General features: G+C 35.5%; 1 protein-coding gene and 1 non-coding gene across 3 annotated transcripts in view; both read right to left on the minus strand.

The window, feature by feature from the left end:
• The window catches only part of Ptpn13 (protein tyrosine phosphatase non-receptor type 13), a 204,266-nt gene that overhangs the window by 168,112 nt on the left and 8,441 nt on the right, over positions 1-27,713 (minus strand). The window lies entirely within an intron of this gene.
• Positions 25,001-25,107, minus strand: LOC124101621 (U6 spliceosomal RNA). The gene has a single exon (XR_006854671.1). It is a non-coding gene; the product is annotated as a U6 spliceosomal RNA (small nuclear RNA).

Raw genomic sequence — 27,713 nt, forward strand, 5'->3', positions numbered from 1 at the left:
TGTTCTGAAAAGAAAGTGAAAAAGCTCTGAAATGGGAAGATGTCTCAGGAATAATAAAGAGAAAAGTCATTAGTAAAGAGAGGACAGTAGTAGTAGATAGGGTCTTCTAGGATATTGAAAATACTCAGACTTCCTACACTGAAATGGAAAGTTTACTGGAAGGTTTTTAGGAGATATAATTTATCTTCTTTAAAAAGATCACTCTGAGCGGGGTGTGGTGGCATACACTTGTAACCCCAGCAGCTTAGGAGGCTGTGACAGCAGAAAACAGCCTGTGAGTTCAAAACCAGCCTCAGCAATTGCAATGAGCTAAGCAACTCAGTGAGACCCTGTCTCTAAACAAAATACAAAATAGGGCTGGGGATGTGGCTCAGTGGTCAAGTGTCCCTGAGTTCAATACCTGGTACCAAAATTAATTAATTAATTAATTAATTAATTTTTTTTAAAGATCACTCTGGCAGGGCATGGTGGTGTACACTTGTAATCCCTGCAGCTTGGGAGGCTGAGGCTGAAGGATCTAGAGTTCAAAGCCAGCCTCAGCAAAACGAGGCACTAAAAAACTCAGTGAAACCCTGTCTCTAAATAAAATTTAAAAGAAAACAAACAAAAGAAAACTATGGCTAAGGATGTGGCTCAGTGGTCAAGTGCCCCTGAGTTCAATCCCCGGTATCCCGCCTCCCCAAAGACAAAAGATCACTGTGACTGCTGCTTCAACAATACACTATACAAGAGCAAGGGTAAAAACAAGAAGACTAATGGCAATAACTCAGGCAAGAAATGATGGTAGCCTGGCTCTAAGTAGTTATAGGGCAGAAGGGAAGTGGTCAGAATCCAGAAAAAAAATTTTTTGACAGGATTTCATTTCTTTTAATGGTGAGTAATATTCCATTATATATCACATTTTCTTCTTTAAAATTTTTATTTGTTCTTCTTAGTTACACATGACAATAGAATCTGTTTTGATATATTTGTCCAAGCTTGGAATGTGTCTTATTCCAATTAGGATCCTAGTCTTGTGGATGTGCATGATGGTGAGATTCACTGTGGTGTATTCATATATGTACATAGGAAAGTTATATTAGATTCATTCCACTGTCTTTCCCATTATCATCTCCCTCCCTTCCCTTCATTCCCCTTTGTCTCATCCACTAAACTTCTATTCTCTCCCCTCCACACATTGTTGTGAGTTAGCATCCACATATCAGAGAAAACATTTGACCTTTGGTATTTTGGGGATCAGCTTATTTCACTTAGCATGATAGTCCCCAGATCCATCTATTTACCAGCAAATGTCATAAAGTCATTCTTCTTTATAGCTGAGTAATACTCCACTGAGAAAACACACAACAATGTCTTTATCCATTGATCTGCTAATGGGCATCCAGGTTGGTTCCATAGCTTAGCTATTGTAAATTGTGCTGCCATAAACATTGTTGTGACTGTGTCACTGTAGTAGGCTGATTTTAACTTCTTTGGTTATACCAAGAAGTGGAACAACTGGGCCAAATGGTGGGTCCTTTCCTAGTCTTTTGAGGAATCTCCATACTGCTTTCCAGAGTGATCACATTAATTTGCAGTCCCACCCACAATGTATGAGTATCCCCTCTTTCCTATATCGCCAACATTTATTGTTACTTATATTCTTGATAATTGCCATTCTGGTTGGAGTGAGATGAAATCTCAGTGTAGTTTTAATTTGCATTTCTCATTGCTAGAGATGTTGAACATCTTTTCATATTTTTGTTGACCACTTGTACTTCCTCTTTTGAGAAGTGTCTGTTTAGTTCCTTTGCCCATTTACTGATTATTTGGCTTTTTAGTGTTAAGCTTGTTGAGTTCTTTGTATATCCTAGAAATAAATGGCTCATCTAAGATGTGGATAGCAAAGATTTTTCTCCCATTCTGTAGGCTCTCTCTTCACGTTACTGTTTTGTTTTTTAGTTTGATGCCATCCCATATATTGTTTTTTTTTTTTTATTTTTACTTTTTATTTTTACTTCTTGCTGAGGAAGTCGGTTCCTAAGCCAACATGATGAGAGTTGAGCCTATATTTCCTTCTAGTGGGCACAGGGTCTTGGGACTACTGACTAGACTTTGATCCACTTAAGGAGTTAAGTTTTGTGCATGGTGAGAGATAGGGGTTAAACTTCATTCTGCTACATATGGATTTCCCAGTTTTCCCAGCATCATTTGTTGAGAGGCTATATTTTCTCCAACGTGTGTTCATGGTGTCTTTGTCTAATATGAGATAACTGTAATTGCGTGAGTTTGTCTTCTGTGTCTTCTATTCTTTTCCATTGGTTTTCATGCCTATTTTGGTGCCAATACCCTGCCGTTTTTGTTACTATAACTCTGTGGTATAATTTAAGATCTGGTATTGTGATACCTCCTGCTTTGCTTTTCTCTCTAAGATTGTTTTGGCTATTCTGGGTTTCTTATATTTTTCAAATGAATTTCATGACTGCCTTTTCTATTTATGAAGAACAACACTGGAATTTTAATAGGAATTACTTTAAATCTGTATACCACTAGAATCTAGAAATATTTTGAAGGGAGAATCTATAGGATCTGTTGATATGTATGCTCTTCGTACTGAGAAATTGACAGGATGGAGAAACCATTAGCTAAGATGAACAAGATTGTGGGAGGAGTTGATTTGGAGCAAAAATTCTGTGTGATTTTGATTCAGAGTTTCAAGTTTGTTTTGATTTTGGTATGTTAGACATTTAAGTGAAGAGTGAAGATGCTAAGTAGAGATCTGGTTATAAGAGATGGAGATAAACATTTAGATATAGACAGTATAGAGATGGTCTTTGAAAGCCCTGCAATTTCATGAGATCTCTCAATTAGTACATACAGATAGAAGAGAAATCCAAAGACAGAGGAGTGAAGACTAACAAGAAAAAGAGACTAAGTAGAAGTGGCTTCATCCCAAACTCATCTCTTCCAGAGATCCCTGATTACCTCACAATATGTTTAGCTTTTAAAATTGCATTTGTTCAAATGAGGATCCAAACAAGGCCCATGTATTGTGTAGCCCTTTTAATATAAAAAAGTAATCCTTTGGGTATAGTATGCCATTCATCTGTTTAATCAAATTAGTTATACATTTAAACTTCAATGTCTTTTCCTCTCATTTTAAGCCCTAGAATCCTATCAATAGAAACAGAAGAATTAAATTCAAGTCAAATAGGTAAGGTTTTTCTTGCCTTCATTTGCCTACTTTAAAAAACATTTTATGTATTTATTTAATTATTACTCAAAATTCTCCATAAGCCTGCATTCTGTAATTCTCTCTCAAGTCTACAGTTGGTTTTTGCAGAATAAGCCTTTATTAGATTAAGAAATAAAAACCTAATTTAAAGTAAATTTTAAAAAGCTTATAATTTATTTTCAGACTGATTCACAGAGCATGGAATAAGGACACTGGCCCTGTTTTCCATACTGTTATTAGTCTGGAGATAAATTAAACAGAATTTTATTAAGCTAAAATAAGGTAATTATCCATATGCAATTTAGAAGAAAGAAAACAAAATGACCTAATGACAGAGTTGAAAACATTGACTCAAAAGACCTTTTGGAGACATGAAATAGAGAAATCCTTATGAAAGAATAATATTCATTTAAGGCTTGGTTTGTTCTGGATTCTATTATAAACAATGAACTATAGATCTTACGAGGGTCATTTAATATGTATCCAGGCCTGAACTCCACACATATGATGTCACTTGGGTTATTGCTACCTACTGTCTATTAGCATAGAGGATGCAGAGCTGAAGAGAGGGGGAAAGGAGGAGGAAAAAAAGAATAAGACTGACAAAGAAGGAAAAGAATGAGGAAGAAAAAAAAAAGAAATACAGCCTCACTTTCTCTCTTATATATGCACAAGTTCCCAAAGTAAGTTTCCAAACCACTTATGAGAAATGGGACCAACTGTGTTTCAGTACAACAGTTACTCAGATTTTAGAAAAGCAGTGCAGTACTTGTACTATATATTCAGAAACATTTCCAGCAAAGGTCTGGGACTGTACCTAGTAATTCAACACATTAACATTTCTACAGTAAAACTATGAATATTCACATTAAGTGAGATAAAAAATAATCATAATTTCCTTCATATCAATTCAGTTAGATTTTGTCGCCAAAAATGTTCAGATCAAGTTGTAAATTCAAATGAGTTACAAAATGGCTTCTGCTTTCTTAGACCTTCTTGGATTCTTGAATTGCAGGTAAGGATTGTGAACACATATTTTATTAAAGAGGCATGCTAACTCTATAGGGAATTCTATTATCTCTGAAAGCACTTTGCCATAATTTTAAGGACTTAAGGGTAGAATTGAACCTAATTAAAACTTATATGATAGAGTCAATATTATATTAAAAGGTTATCTTTTTGAAAATGGAGATATAAATGTTTAATTCAATATGCTCTTGCCTATTGTGAATGCAGAGGTTTTGACCCACTAATTATCAAAGTGATCACAGCACAGCAAAGGACCTCTGTCTCCATACCCAGCATGAACTATGATCCCCTTATGTATATACCAAGATCAGGCTTTTTTCTGCTTTTTGAGTGTACAGAATTCAATAAGCCAGTGAGAAACTGTAAGCACAAGATCTAATTAGAGGTATTGGTATCCTATATGACAAAGAGTTACATCCCAAATCTGTGTTTTATGGAGAAACAGGGGAGGCTTCAAGAAAAACAGAGAAGAGATGTCTAGAAAATAGACATCTAAACAAAAAGAAATCTTCAGCCCAGATGAATTAGATATAAACACTCAGGTAATAAGAAACAGCTAAGGCTACAAAATGGAAATTGTTGCTTGACATTTATTTCTAAAACCACCTCCAGTGCAATGACTTTGTCTATTTGAGAATATCTAAGGGTATTTGCATATTCTAGATGAAGAAAATAAGACTTAAACATTGGAATTTGAGTAATGAACACTGTGGTGATTTAATTATGTTCTGTTTTCACTCATCAAGGAGAAATGTGACCCACCATATAAGAACATTATGACTCAAAGAATATATACAATACTTCTTCTATTTTCTCTTATTGACATTATATTACATGTAACTTGAGTGATATATCATAGTCTAAAAGATTAAATACCCTCCAAAATACCTCCATATTCATATAAAAATGATTTTAGGTATGTCAATGGATAAATGTTGAGTCGTGTTCTTAACTTTCATTGAGGAAACTTATGCAAACTCCCTAAGAAACAATTCCACTAAAGGGCTAAAGACAAACAGTTTGCTTTTTAAAGATTAATTGATCAACTGATATTAGGGATTGAACCCAGGGGTGCTTTACCACTGAACTATGTCCCTGGACCTTTTTATTTATTTATTTGTTTTAAGACATAGTCTCAGTAAGTTACTGAGAGTCTTGCTAAATTGCTGAGGCTGGGCTAGAACTTTTGACCCTCGTGCCTCAGCCCCCTGAGTCACTGGGATTACAGGCACGTGCCACCGTGGCAGAACTTTTTAAAGAGCTTTACTTCCCAACTATTTGTTTGGAACTGGACTTTAGTCTAAGTCTTATTTTTTTCAAATGTTTTATACAGGAACATATACAAAATTACTGACACTTTTTTTTTCAAAAATAAATGATCTCAAATGCTATATATTGTTTTTAAAAAAATAATCAATAGATTTTGTCCTCATTACTCATAATTTTTCAGAAAAAGGGGCTTGTTAAAATGACCGGTGAAGCCAGGCGTGGTGGTGCATGCCTGTAATCCCAGCAGCTTGGGAGGCTGAGGCAGAAGGATCATGAGTTCAAAGCCAACCTCAGCAAAAGTGAGGTGCTAAGCAATTCAGTGAGATCCTGTCTCTAAATAAAATACAAAATATTTTATTTTGTATATGGGGATGTGGCTCAGTGGTTGAGTGCCCCTGAGTTCAATCCCTAATACCCCCACTAAAAAAAAAAAAAAAAAAAAAAAGACCAGTGAGTAATTTCTTCCTAATGTCTCCCAAAACAGGAAAACAGAGTACTTTTATTCACTTCAGTCCTATCATAAGATTTTATAAGTTATAGAATTTTTGTTTTTGATCTAATGCCACATGAAAAAAAAAAGAAAAAACCAAAACTCAAAAGGTTTGATTTTTAAACTAAGTTAGTAGCAGACTAAATATACTAAGCAAGAGATATTTGACTCTTGAATAGTTTCTTGAGTAGCTCAGAAAAATAGTCTGTCATCTCAACCATTTCCTGAGATAGATACTGTAATATTCCTTGACAGATGAGGAACTGAGGCACAGAAATAATCTGCCTGAGATTATAGAGCTAGCAAATTGAGGAGTTGGGACACGAATTTGAGCACTATAAATTTTTTCATGTTATAAAATGGAAGTTGTTGAGTTAATATATAAAATAAGCATGTACCTAGCACATAATGATTGCTTAATAAATGCAATTATTAAAAATCACGACATCAGTGAGAGGTATCAATAGATAATTTTTTAAAAAAGATTTTCCAGTCTTTCTAGCATCTTACAGATGGAAATTTGATAAAGAAGAGAATGTAGGCCGCATTTGCAAGTATATTAGCTTGAGAAGGGATAACCTACTGAAGCATAAAGAAAAATTCAAATTTTATCTTTTAGATACCTAATATACTTTCTTAAATTAAAAAAAAAAAGGCACTCCTAGCTGTTTTAGTAAGTAAACATGCTAACACTACATTAAAATACAAAAAGATTATTAATAGTGTTATTGAGTTCTATAGTTTCCTTATTCAACTTTTGTTTGGAAGATCTGTCCAGTGGCGAGAGAGGTGTGTTGAAGTCTCCCATGATTATGGTATGGTGGTCTATTAGACTCTTGAACTTGAGAAGAGTTTGTTTGATGAACATAGCTGCACCATTGTTTGGGGCATAAATATTTATGATTGTTATGTCTTGTTGGTGTATGGTTCCCTTAAGCAGTATGTAGTGTCCCTCTTTATCCCTTTTGATTAACTTTGGCTTGAAATCTATTTTATTTGATATGAGTATGGACACTCCTGCTTGTTTCCGAAGTTCATATGAGTGATATGATTTTTCCCAACCTTTCACCTTCAGCCTATGTATGTCTTTTCCTACCAAATGCGTCTCCTGTAGGCAGCATATTGTTGGGTCTTGTTTTGTGATCCATTCTACTAGCCTGTGTCTCTTAATTGGTGAGTTTAAGCCATTAACATTTAGGGTTATTATTGAGATATGGGTTGTTCTTCCAGCCATATTTGTTTATTTCTGTTACTAAACATAGTTTGTTTTCCTCTTTGATTATTTTCCCCCCTTTTACTGTCCTACCTCCCACTGTTGGTTTTCATTGTTATTTTCCATTTCCTCTTCCTGTAATGCTTTGGCGAGGATGTTTTGAAGAGATGGTTTTCTAGCTGTGAATTCTTTAAACTTTTGTTTATGGTGGAAGGTTTTAATTTCATCTTCCATCCTGAAGACCCAGAATAGCAAAAACAATGCTAAGCAGGAAGTGTGAATCAGGCGGTATAGCGATACCAGACTTCAAACTATACTACAGAGCAATAGTAACAAAAACAGCATGGTACTGGTACCAAAACAGGCGGGTGGACCAATGGTACAGAACAGAGGACACAGAAACCAATCCACAAAACTACAACTATCTTATATTTGATAAAGGGGCTAAAAGCATGCAATGGAGGAAGGATAGCATCTTCAACAAATGGTGCTGGGAAAACTGGAAATCCATATGCAACAAAATGAAACTGAATCCCTTTCTCTCGCCATGCACAAAAGTGAATTCAAAATGGATCAAGGAGCTTGATATCAAATCAGAGACACGCCGTCTGATAGAAGAAAAAGTTGGCTACGATCTACAGTCGGTGGGGTCGGGCTCCAAATTCCTCAATAGGACATAGCACAAAAGTTAATAACTAGAATCAACAAATGGGACTTACTTAAACTAAAAAGTTTTTTCTCAGCAAAAGAAACAATAAGAGAGGTAAATAGGGAGCCTACACCCTGGGAACAAATCTTTACTCCTCACACTTCAGATAGAGCCCTAATATCCAGAGTATACAAAGAACTCAAAAAATTAGACAATAAGAGAACAAACAACCCAATCAACAAATGGGCCAAGGACCTGAACAGACACTTCTCAGAGGAGGACATACAATCAATCAACAAGTACATGAAAAAATGCTCACCATCTCTAGCAGTCAGAGAAATGCAAATCAAAACCACCCTAAGATACCATCTCATTCCAGTTAGATTGGCAGCCATTATGAAGTCAAACAACAACAAGTGCTGGCGAGGATGTGGGGAAAAGGGTACACTTGTACATTGCTGGTGGGACTGCAAATTGGTGCAGCCAATTTGGAAAGCAGTATGGAGATTTCTTGGAAAGCTGGGAATGGAGCCACCATTTGACCCAGCTATTCCCCTTCTCGGTCTATTCCCTAAAGACCTAAAAAGAGCATGCTACAGGGACACTGCTACATCGATGTTCATAGCAGCACAATTCACAATAGCTAGACTGTGGAACCAACCTAGATGCCCTTCAATGGATGAATGGATAAAAAAAATGTGGCATTTATACACAATGGAGTATTACTCTGCATTAAAAAATGACAAAATCATAGAATTTACAGGGAAATGGATGGCATTAGAGCAGATTATGCTAAGTGAAGCTAGCCAATCCCTAAAAAACAAATGCCAAATGTCTTCTTTGATATAAGGAGAGTAACTAAGAACAGAGTAGGGTCGAAGAGCATGAGAAGAAGATTAACATTAAACAGGGATGAGAGGTGGGAGGGAAAGGGAGAGAGAAGGGAAAATGCATGGAAATGGAAGGAGACCCTCAGAGTTATACAAAAGTACATACAAGAGGAAGTGAGGGGAAGGGAAAAAATAATATAAGGGGGATAAATGAATGTCAGTAGAGGGAGCAGAGAGAGAAGAGGGGAGGGGAGGGGAGGGGAGGGGAGGGGAGGGGAGGGAAGTGGGGATAGTAGAGGATAGGAAAGGCAGCAGAATACAACAGACACTAGTATGGCAATATGTAAATCAATGGATGTGTAACTGATGTGATTCTGCAATCTGTATATGGGGTAAAAATGGGAGCTCATAACCCACTTGAATCAAATTGTGAAATATGATATATCAAGAACTATGTAATGTTTTGAACAGCCAACAATAAAAAATTAAAAAAAAAAAGAATTATAATGCAAAAATAAATTTTAAAAAATTAAAAAAAAAAAAAAAAACAAAGAACTCAAAAAATTAGACAATAAGAGAACAAACAACCCAATCAACAAATGGGCCAAGGACCTGAACAGACACTTCTCAGAGGAGGACATACAGTCAATCAACAAGTACATGAAAAAATGCTCAACATCTCTAGCTGTCAGAGAAATGCAAATCAAAACCACCCTAAGATACCATCTCACTCTAGTAAGATTGGCAGCCATTAGGAAGTCAAACAACAACAAGTGCTGGCGAGGATGTGGGGAAAAGGGTACACTTGTACATTGCTGGTGGGACTGCAGATTGGTGCAGCCAATTTGGAAAGCAGTATGGAGATTTCTTGGAAAGCTGGGAATGGAGCCACCATTTGACCCAGCTATTCCCCTTCTTGGTCTATTCCCTAAAGACCTAAAAAGAGCATGCTACAGGGACACTGCTACATCGATGTTCATAGCAGCACAGTTCACAATAGCAAGACTGTGGAACCAACCTAGATGCCCTTCAATAGACGAATGGATAAAAAAAATGTGGCATTTATACACAATGGAGTATTACTCTGCATTAAAAAATGACAAAATCATAGAATTTGCAGGGAAATGGATGGCATTAGAGCAGATTATGCTAAGTGAAGCTAGCCAATCCCTAAAAAACAAATGCCAAATGTCTTCTTTGATATAAGGAGAGTAACTAAGATCAGAGTAGGGACGAAGAGCAGGAGAAGAAGATTAACATTTAACAGGGATGAGAGGTGGGAGGGAAAGGGAGAGAGAAGGGAAATTGCATGGAAATGGAAGGAGACCCTCAGGGTTATACAGTGGAGCGGGTAGAGAGAGAGGAGGGGAGGGGAGGGGAGAGGTGGGGAGGGGGGAGGGTGGAGGATGGGAAAGGCAGCGGAGAACAACAGACACTAGTATGGCAATATGTAAATCAATGGATGTGTAACTGATGTGATTCTGCAATCTGTGTATGGGGTGAAGGTGGGAGTTCATAAGCCACTTGAATCAAAGTGTGGAATATGATATGTCAAGAAATTTGTAATGTTTTGAACAACCCACAATAAAAAATTAAAAATAAAAAAAAATTAAAAAAGAAAAAAATAAAATAAAATAAAATACAAAAAGAAATGAGAAAAAATTGGGGAAGTCCTCCACATCTTGAAGCCTATGGTTTCTTAGGAGGAGTGGAAAAGAGGAAAGAGCCCAAATTTCAATTCCCCTCACCATACCGCATATTTCCATATTTCTGTCTTTTCTAACATTTCTGATTATTACATTTGGCTTAGAGCAGGGCTTTTTAAAGAGTCATACTAGTGATAAGAGAGATCCTTTCTGTAGCTAAATTTTTAATAAGGTTGCCAACAATAAGCAAGTTATTCCCTTTTAATTCTCTGTCAGTACTTCTGATTAAGTCATGGAGAAAGTCCCAGTTTGGGGCTAGTTTGTTTGTTTGACTTGCCAGTCTCCCTTCTTAACAAATAGAGACATGTCTCAAGCTGGGAGTGTTGCTGCACAGCAGGCTACCCTCCCATAGCTCAGATTTAATCACATAATTGTGTTTTCATGTATCATATTGATATTGGCGTTCTACTTACATTCTACTTAAGGAATGTTTTACTGGTTTTTCCATTCAAGGAAATAATAATTAATCTAAGGTTTCCTTTTTAAATAAATAACTTCAAATATATAAATAAGACTCTTTAAAAATATTAAGTAAAGGGCATTTGATACAACAAAAATTATGAAAGTAGAAAATACAGCTTAAGAAAATTCTAGTCTTAAAAGAAAATGGCCAGGCATGGTGGCACAAACCTGTGATGCCAGCTATTCAGGAGGCTGAGGCAGGAAGATCCCGAGTTTGAGGCCAGCCTCAGAAACTTAGTGAGGCCTTAAGCAACTTAATGAAACCCTGTCTCAAAAACTAAAAAGGGCGAGGAATGTGACTCAGTGGTTAAATGTCTCTGGGTTCAAGAGAGAGAAAATGGAGGACTTAATAAGATGGTTCATTAATGCAGTAGAAATTTCATGATCCAGAACTGTAAGTTAGAACCTCATATCTCAATAGTCAACACTTCTGATATAATGAAGCCTATTTACTACAACTCAGTTCAAGGAAAATTTCAAATTACTACACAAAATGTGCTTATGTATATACATTTTATAATTTTCCTATTTAACAAAAGAATTTATTTTTTCAAGATATTTTCCCCTAAATCAATGCCTCTCTCCCCTTTGTAATGGGTCTAATTTCAGGCTAGCTACACAGTTTCACCTCTGGGAATTATAGAGAGAATGCCAAAAAAAAAAAAAAAAAAGACAGTGAAGTAATAGATTTAATTGTATAGAATTTGCCACATCTTATAGCTAAAAGGCAATTTTTCCTAATATCCTCTGTCTGAGGCAGAGGGTAAAAAATCGGAAAGCAATAACTGAAAAATGGCTCTTTCATATTTAATATTCCACTGTAATTCCAACTACCTCTTCTAATTATGCCATGTGATACACATATCTATTGTCCATCTACTCCTGCCAAAAGATAAATAGGAATTCAACATACAATAAGTACATAGTCAAGGCATGGAATTTCTTACATGTTTATTTAATATTTTGAAAAATATAAGAAAAATATTGTATATAGTTTAAAATTTCATTCATAGACATTAAAATGTAATAATATTTTAATAGGATTTTGAAAAATAAAAACAAGAACAAATATACTTGATATATATTAAATCTTTTAACTCACATCCTCATTATCAACAGCACATCTCATTCCTGCTTCCTTTCATACCTAATTTTTCTGAATCCTATGACTCGCCTCCAAGATTTGTGGGACAAAATGGGTCTGTTCTTTTTATCCCATTCTGTGCATTTTTTTGTACTTGATTTCCTCCACTTTGCTTCCTCAGATACCTTTGTGCCTTATGCTCAACTTGGGAGCTTTCGAAATTTCAATAAACAAGTGGTCCCTCATCATTTCACCTTTTTATTGTGAGTTTGTAGATCTTAATTTCTATACTATCATTTAAGCAGAGAAGTAGGAAATTGAGTTGATAAGTCTTTCTAACCCTCTTACAGCAGAAGTCTGGGTATTTTTCTGATGTATTTATACACTAAACAATTATACCCTCATTTATAGTTCATAGTATATAGACCAGATATGTAATGTGGCATAGTAAGTAGAAAAGGTAGTAAAATTTAAAATATTTTAAAATAACAACAAACTTAATTTTGTTAAATAAATGATCCTCATCTTATAATCAATGTAATAAGCAGATCATTTATTAAATTCAAAACTGCCTTTCCTCTATCCTACCCCACCCAGTACTGGGGATTGAACCCAGGGGCACTCTACCACTGAGATACAACCCCAGCTCTTTTTATTTTGAGACAGGGTTTTCCTATGTAGCATAGGTTGGCCTCGAACTTGCTATTCTCCTGCCTCGGCCTCCCATGTAGCTGAAATTACAGGCATGTGCCTGGATCCAAAATTGAATTATTGATTTCAACTACTAAACCTCTTCACTGTTCCCACTTTAAAATGAAATTGATGTCATTTATTCAGGCCACAAACTTTGGATTCACCTGACTGCTATTTTATCCTTACTTCCTACATCCAATCTGTTGGAAAATTATGTTGGCTCTACCTTCAAACTGTATCTTGAATATATCTGATTAGTCTCATGACCTCCATTGTTACCCTACAATCTTCAATACTCTATATTGTCTAGAATAGTGCTCCCTAATGAACTTCTGTGATGATGTATATATCCTGTATTGTCCATAGTAGTAAAGTCACTAAATACTTGTGGCCATTAAGCCCTTGAAATGTAGCCACTGCAACAGAGGAACTGAATTTTAAATTAATTTAAATTTAAATGGCTTACCTACCATACTGGACAGTGAAGGTCTAGAACACTTTTGATGAAAGGGTTATAATAGGTCTTTCTTCCCTCTCTTGTTCCCTTGTAGCCTATTCCATAGAAATCCTTTTTAAATGCATGTCCATTCATGTCACTTCTCGACTCCATGACTTCCCATCACACTTAGAATAAAGTCTCAAATCCCCACTTAAGCTTACAGTTTCCTACATGATGCTTCCCCAGGTTCTTCCCACCTCAACTGCTTAAACTATCCTTTCAATCCCAAAACTCTCAACTCCAGCCACTGTGACTCTTAAGATCTTACATTACTCTGGAACACTTCTGTCCTAAATAGCCTCATGTCAGAGACTCCTCCCTTCATTCCTTGATCAACTGGTACTTCACAGAGATAATTTTCTTTTCTTTTAAATTTTTTTAGTTGTAGATGGACATAATGCCTTTATTTATTTACTTATTTTTATGTTATACTGAGAATCGAACCCAGTGCCTCACATGTGCTAGGCAAGCACTCTGCTACTGAGCCACAAACCCAGCCCCAGAGAGGCTTTTCTTAACCATCTCAATCCAAAACTGTACCACTATCCAATTCCTCACCCTCTCATACCATTATCCAACTATACAATAATTCATAGCATTTATAATATTTGAAAACATATTATAGAATGAATCTTTATTGAATGTCTTTCACAACAAAATATAAAAGTCATGAGGACAGAAAATTTGTCTCCTTTGTTAAATGGTGTATCCCCACATGCCTAGGACACTTTCTGGCATGTAGTAGATTCTCAGTGTTATTTATTAAATGACAATAAACTCTAATCTCATAATCTTTCAGTCTCACATTCATACAACATGTATTCATTCAGTGCTAATTGTTTACATGGCACTGCCTCAGACAACGTGCGGAATTCAAGTTGAAAGTAGCTTAGACCTTGTAAATCAGATTACCACTAAAATAATCCTTAAAGTCCTTTGAATCCTAAAATTTTGACCCAATGAATTCAATAAGAAGTAGTTGTAACTATTTCTCTTGGGGAAGAGAATAGAAGATATGATGTCTGTCTTTTAGTGTTAAAACATTTGTATTCCTGAGACCAGTGAGTTAAAAGTCAGGTAGTTTTTCAGTTCAGTATTAAGCCTTTCTAATAATATAGAAAAACTCTTCAGATAATGTCCTACAGTGGTTAAGTAGGAGGAAATAATCATCTGTATGGGTGTCAGAGACTTTCCTGTATTAGTAGAATAAGTAGCCTTAGAAGACTTCTAACAGGTTTTTCACTTGAGATTGTCTGCAAAATGCTATAATGAATGCAACTTAATAAATCAGCTATTTTCTGACAAATTGCTTCCTGCTTGCTATAAGTAATAATTCTGAAGGCTGACAGCAAGAAACGGAAAATGAGAGCCAAAACAGTGTCAACACACAAATGTTCTACTGAATAATTAAGAACACTTTGTACCTGTGCCTGTAGAAATAAACCCATAATATCATCAGGTTGACCATATGAAATTAACAATATTTGACTCTTTTTATGTTCAAATTAGAAATGAATAGACAAATGTTATAAATATAGTCACTATGTAATTTCTGTATTTATATTATTAAAGGGTCAGTCAGTCTTAAAAGAATTTGATTAAAACAATTAAAAACAAAACAAAACAGGAAGCTCAGGCAGGAGGATCACAAGTTCAAGTTCAGCCTCAGCAATTTAGCAACTTGGCAAGAACTTTCCTAAATATAAAAAGGGCTGGGGTTGCAATTCTCAGTGTTAAGGGCCAGGATGTGGCTCTTAACTCATCTATCTTAAGTACTCCTAAGTTTAATCCCCAGTACAAAAAAAGAAAAGAAAAAGAAACAAAACAAAATCAATTCAATAGCATAGGTCTTCTTCTAAAATTTCACTTAGACCAAGCAAACATGGTAAGTCCTTGGTTCCAATCAGTAGAGTCACTCTTAAACTCTATAACTAATAGACCAATTAATTCTTAGGATCTTGAAAAACCAGCTAAAAACAAATTGCATACTAAAATATGTGTCAGTACTAGACAACTAGTAATTTAGTAACAGATGCAAACTTGTTCAACAATAATCAGAATCTGAATGATAATCCCTTACTTCAGTTAGAAATTACATTTTACAGCTAGACATGGTGGCACAAATCCCAGTGACTCAGGAGGCTGAGAAAGGAGGATTCCAAGTTTAAAGACAGCCTCAGCAACTTAGCAAGGCCCTAAGCAACTTAGTGAGGCCCTAAGCAATTTAGTGAGATCCTGTCTCAAAAATACAAATAAAAAGGGCTGGGGATGTGGCTCAGTGGCTAAGTGCATCTGGGTTCAATCCCTAGTATTCCCCACCCTGCAAAAAAGAAATTACATTTTGGGTAATAAGTGAAATTGTATTTCTAACAGGATTTTTTCTTAATTCAAAAACCAAGCACAATTCTTAGGTCTGCTGTTATATTAAGGATTTTCCAATTTTCTTAAACCTACATCTACATATTTGAAGTCCAATGTTAGAGGTATTTCCAAAGTCAATAATGTCTTACTGATATTAGTAGTGTTCCTTCAGTACTGAGATTTTTGGATATGCAAGTTTTATATTCTTCATTATAGAAATGTTTTGCTTTAAACCATGAACAACACAGTACAGCTTTCATATCAGGAAATTTATTTTGATAGCTTGTACTTCATTTTAAATGCCTATTTTACATTTATCTGACAATTCCAACTGGTTTTTGGCTTAAATTAACTACCTGTTTAATTGACTATGACAAAAATATTGTCAGAAGTAGAGGAAATTCCTAAAAGTAAAATCAAAAAAGAGTAATATCATTGAAAAGTGATGGAAGTTTTCATGGCAAAAAAGGTGATCCTTTTTCAAGAATAGACAAAAACTCTTTGTGTAAAAAAAAAATTGCAATATTAAAGTTTTAATAAGAGCAATTTCTTACATGAATCAACCACCAGCAAATTTAGGGTAGGGTTACTTTGTTCTGTTGATGGGGGTTGTTTGGAACATTATTTTGCTGTTCAGCTTACTGGTATATATTTTGTTTTCTTAGGGCATAGTGGTGATCACCTGTAATCCCAGCTACTTGGGAAGCTGAGGCAGGAGGATGAGGAGTTCAAGGCCAGCCTGAGCAACATAGCAAAACACTTTCGAAATAAAAAGGGCTGGAAACACAGCTCCATGGCAGAACAGTTGCCTAGTATGTGCAAAACCCTGGGTTTACTCACCAGCACAGCAAAGAAAAGATTTTGTCTTAATTTGTCTACAAATTTATTTTGTATATTTAAAATTCAAAAAAAGCTACTCTAAATAACTGAAAAATTAATAATAGATACTACTAATATATTTCTTCTTCTTTTTCCTCCTCTTCCCTCTCACCTTATCCCTTTTTTCCTTCATCCTCTTATGGTACTGATGGTAGCCAGGAATTTGAGTATGCTAAGCACAAGATCTACCACTGAACTACATCCCCAGTCCTGCAATTATCTTTCACATAAAAAGTAAATCGTTATTTATTTTTCCTAACCATGAATCTCTTAGCACTTTATCCTTAAAAACACTAGTTTTGACAATGAGTTTGAACAATGTTCAACTTCCTAACATAAATGCTCCCCTAATCCCATGTCCTTACTTCACACTGGCAATCTGACTTCCAATATAGAGGGCAGAAATGCCAGATATTTAACAACCCATACCCATTACCAAGCTAATGGTACTGAGACAGAATTTAGTGAGAAGGAAATCATGAAAGATTTTCCTTCCTACAAAAAAGATACATGAGCTGGGCATGGTGGTGCATACCTGTAATCCCAGCGATTCCAGAGGCTGACAGGAGGACTACAAGTTCAAAGTCAGCCCCAGCAACTTAGCAAGACCATGTCTCAAAATAAAAAAGAAAAAGGGTTGGGGTGTGGCTCAATGGTTAAGCACCCCTGGGTCCAATTCCTGGTACCAAAAATAAAAAGTAAAAAGATGCATGGGAGGCAATGTCTTTATTCTTCCTCTAGCTATGCAGAAAAAGATTAAAATAGCAGGGTTTCTTGCAAGGTCCACCTTTGGTTGACATTTGGGAACTTCAGGAGGGTTCCCACCACTCCTAGAACTCTTATGAGTGACTGTGTCTGAACTTTTTGTGCAAACAATGTGGTTTATGCAGAACACCTGCTTTTCTTCTGGGAATCTGGAATTTATTATTTGGTAGGCAGAGAGTGCACACTCGATGAACTCCCAGTAAAAACTTTGTACTGAATCTCTAAAGAGCTTTCCTGGTAGACAATACTTCACATATGTTGTCACAACTCATTGTTGAGGGAATTAAGTACATTCTGTATAACTCTATTGGGATAAGACTCTTGAAAATATGGGCCTAGTTTCCTCCAGATGTTGCCCTATTGACTTTTCCCTTTGCTGTTATGTTGTGTCCTTTTGTTGTAATAAATCTGTTGAGCTGAGTCCTCCTGGCAAATCATGGAACCCAAGGGTAATCTTGGGGATTCTCCATGCTAGCTGGAGGGATGTCTACAGGCAATACCTGTAGCTGTGGAAGCCATATTTACTGCAACTACAGGAGGATAAACCTAAGAACTAAAGATCATTTTCAGAACAACAGCAGCGGGGCAGGTGGAGGAGAAGCAAGCAAAAACAAGGAAGCAAGGGACCTTGTGAAGTGTATGACTGACTAAACCTTTGAACTTCCTTCCTCCAGACTGCTTATGTTCAACATTTTAAAATAAGATATGCTATCACTTGCAATGAAATGAATACACAGACTCTAAAAAACTGGTGATGTGATGGTCAAACAGGATCATCTGAGGGTATTATTTTTGGGGGGTTTTAAAGAAATTTTATACTGATTTCTCAAGGAAATTAATATGTAAAGAAAATATGCTCAAAAGATGTTTTGTTTGTTTGTTTCTTTTTTTTTTCCTTCTTTAATGGTACTAGGTATTGAATCTAGAGGTACTCTACCACTGAGCTATATTCCCAGCACTTTTTATTTTTTAATTTTGAGACAGGGTCTCACTAAGTTGCTGAGGCTGGCCTCCAGCTTGCCTTGGTCTCCCCAGAGTTTCAGTCCAACTTCTGTATTCAGAAAGTCAAGCATTCTCCCCCAGGTTTCCCCTCCATAGGCCACACCCTGGAAACTCAAGCTCTAAGCTTGGGCAGTCATAAGGCTTATCTTGTCTCTATCTCTTAAGAGATCATCGTCTTTGCTTACCTGATGTTCAGTATCTTGAAAATTGTTTCAGATATTCTATCCATATTTCAGTTGTTTCAGGTAGGAGAGTAAATTTCATCCCTGTCATCCCATCTTGGCTAGAAGCAGAAGTTTTATTCAATTATTATATTTATTTCTCTGCACTAAACCACAACAAATGGCATCTCAGTTCAATCATCCCTGATGGATTGGGGTCAAATCTTAAATGGGAGGTTGCCTCTGTAGATTATTTCTGTGGATCTTTTCACTAACAGCCTTAAGGGCAGTCATTCTTCTGTTTAAAAAGCACATTTGAAAGAAATAGCATTAAGGCTAAGGAATTTTAATGCTAGGGGAAAGAATGGAAGTTTGTGCAGCTAAGTAAGTCACAAAGTAGTTTTGCTTCTATAGAGTTTCTCTAAGAAGGATTTTTCTTTTATAATTCTTGCAAATGAAAAGAACATTCATGAGAAGAGCAGGGAAATACTAAATGTGACGGCAGGAAAAAGGAAGAATGGTAGGCCTTGAAAAGGAAAGACTGAGAATCAAATTTTTCTAAGAAAAATCATGTAGACCAAGCATCTGATATATTTACACAAAACACATCATCTTCCATACATTTTACAAACTAGTCTTTTGTTCTCTTTCCTCACAAAAATCTAATATTTAAGGAATATGTTAAGGTGATATATTAATCAAAACAGACCCCTAGCATTATCATTACTACTATTATCCCTTAATAAATGTCAAAACCCAATATGGCAAATTTATGCAAGTATAAGGCTAAGGTAATATAGGCACAAGTTGCTCAATAGTGACCAGTGGTCTTTATTTGTTCTATAGACATGTTTTGATTGGCTTGTAGAGTGATGGCCCACACCACGATTTGCGAAAGTGTGCAATTTCAACCAACATTTAAACATCAGAAAATTTTATAAATTAGATTTCACATCAAAAGCTTGGGGAAGGGGAAGGGGATATAGCTCAATTGGTAGAGTGCTTGCCTTGCATGCACAAGGCCCTGGGTTCAATCCCTAGCAACACACACACACACACACACACACACACACACAAATCTTGGGGAAAATACTAGGAGATGTGGCAGTGTTCAGGTGGGTTGCAGATTTCACCCCACCCCCACCACCTCCTGTTAATTATAGTCTGAGCTCTTAAGTTGACTACCCCCAAAATATCTAATTTCTTTAAAGGAAAAATAAGACTCCTAGAAAGAGAGTTGGGAATGGAGCTCAGTGGTAGTGCGCCTGCCTAGGGTGTACAAGGCCCTGGGTTTAATTCCCAGCACTGAAAAAAAAAAAAAGCCATCTTTGGGAATCAATACCTAGAGGCTCATCAATGATAGGCTCTACCACTGACTTACAAACCCAGTCCTTTCCATTTTTAATTTTGAGTCAGGGTCTCACTAAATTTCCCAGGTTGGCTTTGAACTGCACTTTGCAACCCTCCTGCCTCAGTTTCCCTACTAGTTGGGAATATAGGCATATACCGCCATAGCCTGTTACATTTCAGTCTTTATACACTTCGAAATTTGTAAAATGTATAACCATTAACTATTCTAAAAAATAGCATACTTAAAAATAATAAAACAAACTTTATCTGCTCTAATTACCAAAATTTACACAATGCATGCCCTTTAGAGGACAATGAAACTGTTACTAAAAGAACCACATAATTATCTAAACTATTTGCATGTAGACAGCAATACATAATTCTTAAGTACAAAGAAAGAAAAAAAGGAATATGAACAGAATCAGTGGATGTAAACAGTCATTCTAAATTTTTTTGTCTTAAAGAACTCTAAGAGTACAAATTCCACTTCTCTAAATAAGAGCAAATGTCAACAACCAACTATATGGTGAATGAATTTTAAAACCATATGATAAAACTAAAATTTAGAAACTTTTTTTTTCTCCTATCAGACTCTTTTTATACTACCACATTCAAAGCATTCAAGTCTGCTGAAAGAATTGATTCAAAGGAGAAGAAAAGATACTTTGTTTGTAGTCACCAACAGTTTGGGACTCTAAATAACAGCTGTCCTCCAAACTAAAGGACAATTTTTAAATGCCCTTAGCACCAAATGGAGACTTGGTCATGCATTATTCTTAGCCAACACACTGTAGTAAGTTTATTACTTCTAACCTGAACCCAAAGTTAGAAATAATTATCACTATTAACATATCTAGAGTATAAGTACCCGGCTTTGGAACCAGATTGCCTGGATGCAAAGTACTGGCTGTCCCCTAACTATCTATGTTATTTTGGGTAAATTAATTAATTTATTAATAGTCTATTTCAATTTCCATATCTGTAAAAACAGGTACAGAGTAGCATCTACCTTAAGGTTGTTTTGAAGAATAAAAATCTTTCCATATTAAATGGTATATTTTACAAATATATACTATCATTATTATAACCTGAACACCTTTGTAAAACAGTAACCCAGCCTCAAATAACATCTTTCAGTTTGTCTAAAAGAAATAATTGTCTAAAATAATAGAATACATGAGAACTGGTGAGCCTCCTTCATATTTAGACAAAAAAAAAAAAAAACTTCCAGTTAAATACTACAGTCTGTTTCTCAACTTAACCGATTCTGTGCCTCATAAATTTCTCACAATTTAATATTCTACAAAAAAAATAGATGTGTTTTCCCTTACAATCACCGTTGGGGGCATTTTGTTTTAAATCCTTTTCTGGCTTCTTTAAATGAAAGTTTTCACTTTAAAAAAAATAATGCAATAGCAAGAACTGTGTGTGGTTACAATCACGCTCTATTTACTGTTTAGATTTTTAAGTTGAATATTTTTTTCCATGTTACAAAAAGCTCCAAATTTTTATTTATATATATATATATATATATATATATTTTTTTTTTTTTTAATCCAGTAGTAGGGATTGAACCCAGGACCTCACAAACACTAGACAAGTACTTTACCACCGAGCTATAGCTCTATCCCTTTTTGCTTATTATTTTGAAATAAGCCCTCATTAAATTGCCCAGGCTGGCCTCAAACTTGGAATCCTTCTGCCTCAGCCTCCAAAGTAGCTGGGGTTACAAGCATGTACCACCACACCTTTTTTATCAATCTAAATTTTGCTGATCACAAAATTCCACTGTAAGAATTTAGAACACTTTAAATCGTTCCTCTTCCACAAGCTAATTTTATTATTTCTAATCTTATATCATTACAAATAATACTGTGATGAGCATATAAATGTTTTACGATTCTCAAAATGACACTATTACCTTTTCTTTGCTCAACACTTTCATAGAAACTCAATGCCGTGAAGGATGAAAGAGACAGGTTAGTAGAGGGAGACCTTGGGGGGGAAATAAGCTGAAAGGAAACTACGTGACTGAAAGAACAAACTGTTTAAAGGCTAATAAACAATCTAATAAATTTGGGTTCTAAATTAAAATGTCAAAATCTCTTTCATCTTTTTCAAGTAAATTGAGATAATTTTTCCCCACTTTGATACTGCTCATTTTAAAAGACACTATTTACATGAGAAGTTATAGTTAAGATAATTGGCTGTAGAGTCAGTCAGGCTTGGATTCAGATGTTTGCTCCACTACCAACAAGCTGTGTGACCTATAGTAACTCATTAAGCCTCTCTGAGCTTGTTTTCTCATCTGTAAAACAGGAATAATAGCATCTACTTCATAGGACTGGTGTAAAGACAAATAATATCCTATGTGTCAAATTTTTAAGAGTGCTTAGCACACGGTAAGTATCTGAAGAGAAGAACCCTTACCATTGTAACCATTTTTCAGTGTTAATTAAGGTGGCTTGAAAGAAAACATAAATATTAGATATAAGGATTGTATGTAAATTGGCTTAATCTGATGGCACAGAATCATATTTATAAAATAGCCTTAAAAATACTTTTCATGCATGGTGCAAAGCTAATTGTAAAAGCATGGATGGAGAGATGAGAATTTTTGTAACATCACTCGTCAGGGCAGTAACTTAACTTCAACATTAAGTTTTTAAAATGATTAGGGCTGTGAATGTAGCCCAGTGGTACAGTACTTGCCTAGGCCCTGCATTTGAGCTCAAGTACCACAACATAAACAAATTTAAAAAGCAGATTAAATAATTATAGTTTTAAACAAATCCTAAACATAATATTTGCTCCTTGTAGCATATTTCATTGTAATTGTTTACCTTAAAGCAAACTAAGAAAGTCTTGGGTTTTTTTTCCCCCCCACATGATTAAGAGGCCTAGTATATTTAAAAGGATGCTAAGTGAACCAGGAGTTACTTAACAGACTAGAATAACATTACTCCCTCTTGATGCTCCCCGCCTTAGAAATATTTGGTAACACAAAAAGTAAGAGAAAAAAAAATGCATTGGCCACCACATCTCCACTTTATTAATCTAGGCAATGAAAACCCTTCAGATGATCTGGCTATATAAGACACTATTTTAAATACTACACTAAATTTTGCTGTTATTTAACAATCAACTAGGTGACTTTAGACAATCAAGTAAGTATTTTTAAACAGCCAAGGATGTTATTTCTGGAATTCAGAAAGTATATATCAAGTACTGATTGGGTGAAATACTGAATATATTTATTGGAATTGCATCACACTTGATGGCATACCCAATAAAACATTTAGATGACTTTAAGATGGAAAGCTGGGATTCATTTACAAACTTTAAATACTTGTCAAATATAATGCTAATTTCTAAAAAGAGAATAGATAATTTTTTTTGTAGTCAAAACAATCTGCAGAAAACATTTCCCAATTAATTTTAAACTTTGAATCCTAGTGGTTATCATAATAAATGAATAAGCATAACGGCTGAGAGGAAAGTCATACTAGTAGAAAATTTTAAAACCCAATTATGATAGAATATTAAACAAGAAAAGATTTTGATTTAAACAGATTTTTTTGAACTTATAATTTAGATGTTGTATCATTTTAAATACAACCCCCAATCCCAGATTATATGAACCCAAGCAGCAATAAAATACTATGATCCGTACAGTATTTTCAATTAAACAAACATCACATATATTTTATTAAGAATCTACTGGGCGCGTAGCACACACCTGTAATCCCAGCAGCTTGGGAGTCTGGGACAGGAGGATCATGAGTTCAAAGCCAGCCCCAACAACAGCCAGGCACTAAGCTACTCAGTGAGACCCTGTCTCTAAATAAAATACAAAAAATAGGTCTGGGGATGTGGCTCAGTGGTTGAGTGCCCCTCAGTTCAATCCCCGGTACCCGCTCCCCCCCCCAAAAAAAAGAGAGAGAGAGAGAGAGACAAGATTGTTTGCCAGCTTATTAACAATTAACAGAAGAAAATGAAAAAATATCTTTAACTCAATAATAATTGGATGTATGATATATCAAGAACTATGTAATGTTTTGAACAACCAACAATAAAAATTTTAAAAAAAGAAAATGATAAAGAGCTTCAGAAAAAAATAATAATAATAATTGGATGATTGAGCAAATCAGGAGATGCTAAGCAAAATCACTTTCCACTTAACCCAATCCTTGCAGCCTCAATTGGGTTTCCTAATTACTCCAAGCCCCCAATTTTACTTCACCATCACAGGTTGGAATTATATCTACATTTTATTCCTCATTTCCTGTAGATGTAGACTGGGGCCATCGCTTTTCAAACTGATAAGCCCTCAATAAACCCTTTATCAACCTTTTATTACCTTCCCAATAGTGATGATTCCCAAATTTTACCTCTCTCCTTCCAATTCTTCTCCACCACCCAAATCATACCTGAAAGGAGTTAGTTTTGCCTCCTCTGAAAGTACTTTCTGTAAAATAATAGCATTTAGTACAAGTTCTCTTTTAGAATTTCATTTTCATTTCCACTCATCAGTAGGCCCACTGATCCAACTTGGTAGCCTTCCCTTCGTTCTCACTATAAAAAGTTGCTCTCTTCATGATTAAAAGTGACAAGTCTACCTAGGTCTCATTCCTTCCCATTCAGATAGATCTTCATTAAAAGAGATGATTCTTTTTGCCATTTGAAATTCTCTCTTCCTTTTTTATTTTCTTTTTGGTACTGGGAACTGAACCCTGGGATGCTTTACCACTGAGCTACATTGAGCTAGCTGCAAACTTGCAATCCTCTTGCCTGCACCTGCCAAGTCTCTGTGGTTACAGGTTTGTGCCTGGCTAAACATCTCTTAAACTCATGGGATCTATTCTTTTGCCATCTTCAAAAGTAAAAGGGAAAAGTTTCCTGATCCTATGAAACCTCCTAGGTCATTCAACTCTCATTCATTTTGCCACCAAATACCATCCTTATTTCCGTTTCCCTCTGTCTCTCGCCATATAAGGGTAGTAAAATGATTTTTTGAAGGTAACAACACTCAACAGATCACACTGTTCATTTTCTTCTACTTTTCTGTAGTCTTGTTTCACTGGTTCCCTACGGCATCTGGAACTGCAGGTCATATATACTCTTTTTTTTTTTTTTTCTGTAGATGGACACAACACAATACCTTTATTTTTATGTGGTGCTGAGAATCGAACCCGGGTCGCACCCATGCTAGGCGAGTGCTCTACCACTGAGCCACAATCCCAGCCCCATATATACTCTTAAAAATATATATATATGTGTGTGTGTGTATGTGTGTGTGTATATATATATATATATATATATATATATAGAGAGAGAGAGAGAGAGAGAGAGAGAAAACTTCACAAATTTGTGTGTCATCCTTGCACAGGGGCCATGCTAATCTTCTCTATATTGTACCAATTTTATTATGTATGCTGCCAAAGTGAGCACAGGTCACACTCTTGACTCTCCTAATGCACTTCCTTTAGCACCATATTTCCCTAGTTCCTTTTACTCTTCAAACACTCCCTTCTGTGTCCCCCTTTTTCTCACTTTTGTGAGCCATCTCCAGCACTTCTTTATAAACATTTCCATTCTCTTGAATCCACTTCCTCATATCTTTTGTTTCACTCTAGGACATAGCATGCTCATTCCCAGACTTCTAACAATGTCTTCAAGATTCAGCTAGCTCAACAAGCTCTGCTTCCCAAGTTCAGATTATATCAAAGCACACTTTTAAACTTTTATTGTATTTATTCATTGCTTTACAATCTATAATGGCTTCGTATCTTTTGTGTATGTGTGTGTTTTCTTTTTCTTTCTTTCTTTCTTTTTTTGTTACTGGGTGCTTTTCCGCCAAGCTACATCCCCATTCCTTTTTTAAATTTTTTTTTTTTTTATTTTGGGAGAGAGTCTCACTAAGTTGCCCAGGACCTTTTTAAGTTGCTAAGGCTGACCTTGAACTTGCAACCCTCCTGTCTCAGTTTCCCCAGTTGCTGGGATTATAAGCGTGCACCAGCATGCCCGGCTTGAGTGTGTTCATCAGAGTGTGTTTTTAACCCAGATTTTAAATTTTTTTGGTAGGAACCTTTTTTTCTTTTCTTCTTTTTCAGTATTTCTCAAAATACTGAAAACAATTCTGAATACAGTAGTATAATTAGTTTATATAAAAAACAAAAGAGAGCTGGGGATATAGCTCAGTTGGTAGTACCTGCCTCACGAGCACAAGGCCCTGGGTTCAATCCCTAGCACCACAGGGAAAAAAGACATTCAAAACAAAATTAAATTTCTATTATTTGTAAAACATTTGTATTGTTGCTATATCTACAGTCAAAAATTATTATGGGTATTTTTCTGACAATTTCTATATTTTTCACATATTCAAGGACATACGGCAGATTTACCCTCTTCATTTCCTTTAAAATGTTAACTCTTTCAATCCTAAAGTGGCCTACATGTAGTTACTCTGTCTAAAAAGATCTGATATGTAAAAAAAAAAAAAAAAATCTGATAATCAAAGCATATACTCAGTGAGAGGCCTACTCAAAACAATTTAAAGTAGGAAATCTAGTGATGAAGAGATAGATCATATTTTGTCTCAGAATTAATAAGATTTCTCAGGTTGTTATTTCCTAGAAGACAGAAGTGACAGGTAAAGTCTTTGTAAACTGAATTGGTGGTCTGTGGCTAATCATTGAATACATTTATGATTCAAAACCAAAGGTTATAAAATATTATCAAACAGATAGCATTTCCTTTTTTTTTTTTTTTTTTTTTTTTTGGTGGGGGAGGGTAACAGGGATTGTACTCTGGGGCACTCGACCACTGAGCCACATCCCCAGCCTCATTTTGTATTTTATTTAGAGACAGGGTCTCACTGAGTTGCTTAGCACCTCGCCTTTGCTGAGGCTGGCTTTGAACTTGCGATCCTCCTGTCTCAGCCTCCCAAGCTGCTGGGATTACAAGTGTGCACCACTGCACCCAGCTAAATAGCATTTCCATTTTACAGAACAAACCCAGAAATTATTTATCAAAAAAACTGTACAGAAAGAACCAGACTTCAAATTGAGGACTGCCTAAATGTAAAGTCTAAACTCTTTTATGTGTTTCCTAACTTTGTTTGAATGTGAATAAACAAATCATGACATTATCTGGATTGAGTTTTCACAAAAACAAAACATTTGTGAAGGGATATAAATAGACATAAATTTTGTTTTGTTAAAGGGTTAACACTAACTCAGTATTTTGATGGTAATTCAAATACTGATTTTTTTTAAATTACAAATAGTATTATTAGGAAAAGTAATATTATGAAAAGACTGAGGATATAGCTCAGTTGGTAGAATGCTTGCCCGGCATGCACAAGGCCCTGGGTTCAACCCCAGCAGTACCAAAAAAAAAAAAAAAAAGGAATTAAGTATCAAATAATGCAAAGAACAAAAGTACTAATTATCTTAATGGCTGTGAGCCAGCCTCTAGAAAGGTAAATCCAGTATGTTTGTATCCACTAGGTCAAGAGGATATCAAACATACTGAATTTATTTTCTATCATTTGGGTCTAGATATTAAGTCAATAAGCCTTTCCCAGAGAAACCTAGCATAAACTACATATAATTTTTCTATGTTTTTGTATTTATTGCAACCAAATTCCACTAAACCTAAAGCAAACAGGACCAGGCGACAGGAAGAGAATAATAATTGTATCCCCATATACACCTTCTTCAATTTGTTTTGGGATGCCCAAATGTCCAGCAAAAAAAAACTACAATTCTAAGCTTCCTTTACAAGAACCAATAGAAAAGGAAGTTCTTAGGTAAGGCTTTCAAGAAAATTCTTTAAAAGAATCTGACTCAGCTGGAAGGCACTCTTATATGTACATTTTCCCCACTTCTTCCGTGTTGTTTCTGCCTGGAAGGGCAGTTTGAACAGAAATGCTAGCAGTTATTTGCCACCCTGAGGCCATTTTGATGAAAGACATATATTATAGAAATGGAGAAGAAAAACAGATGTCTGGATTCACAGCTCTGGATAATTATGCCTGGACTCTTAAGAGAAAA

Source organism: Marmota monax, unplaced genomic scaffold (genome assembly GCF_021218885.2).
Source record: "Marmota monax isolate L192 unplaced genomic scaffold, Marmota_monax_Labrador192_F-V1.1 WCK01_AAM20220418_F8-fsc00128, whole genome shotgun sequence".
NCBI lineage: Eukaryota > Metazoa > Chordata > Mammalia > Rodentia > Sciuridae > Marmota > Marmota monax.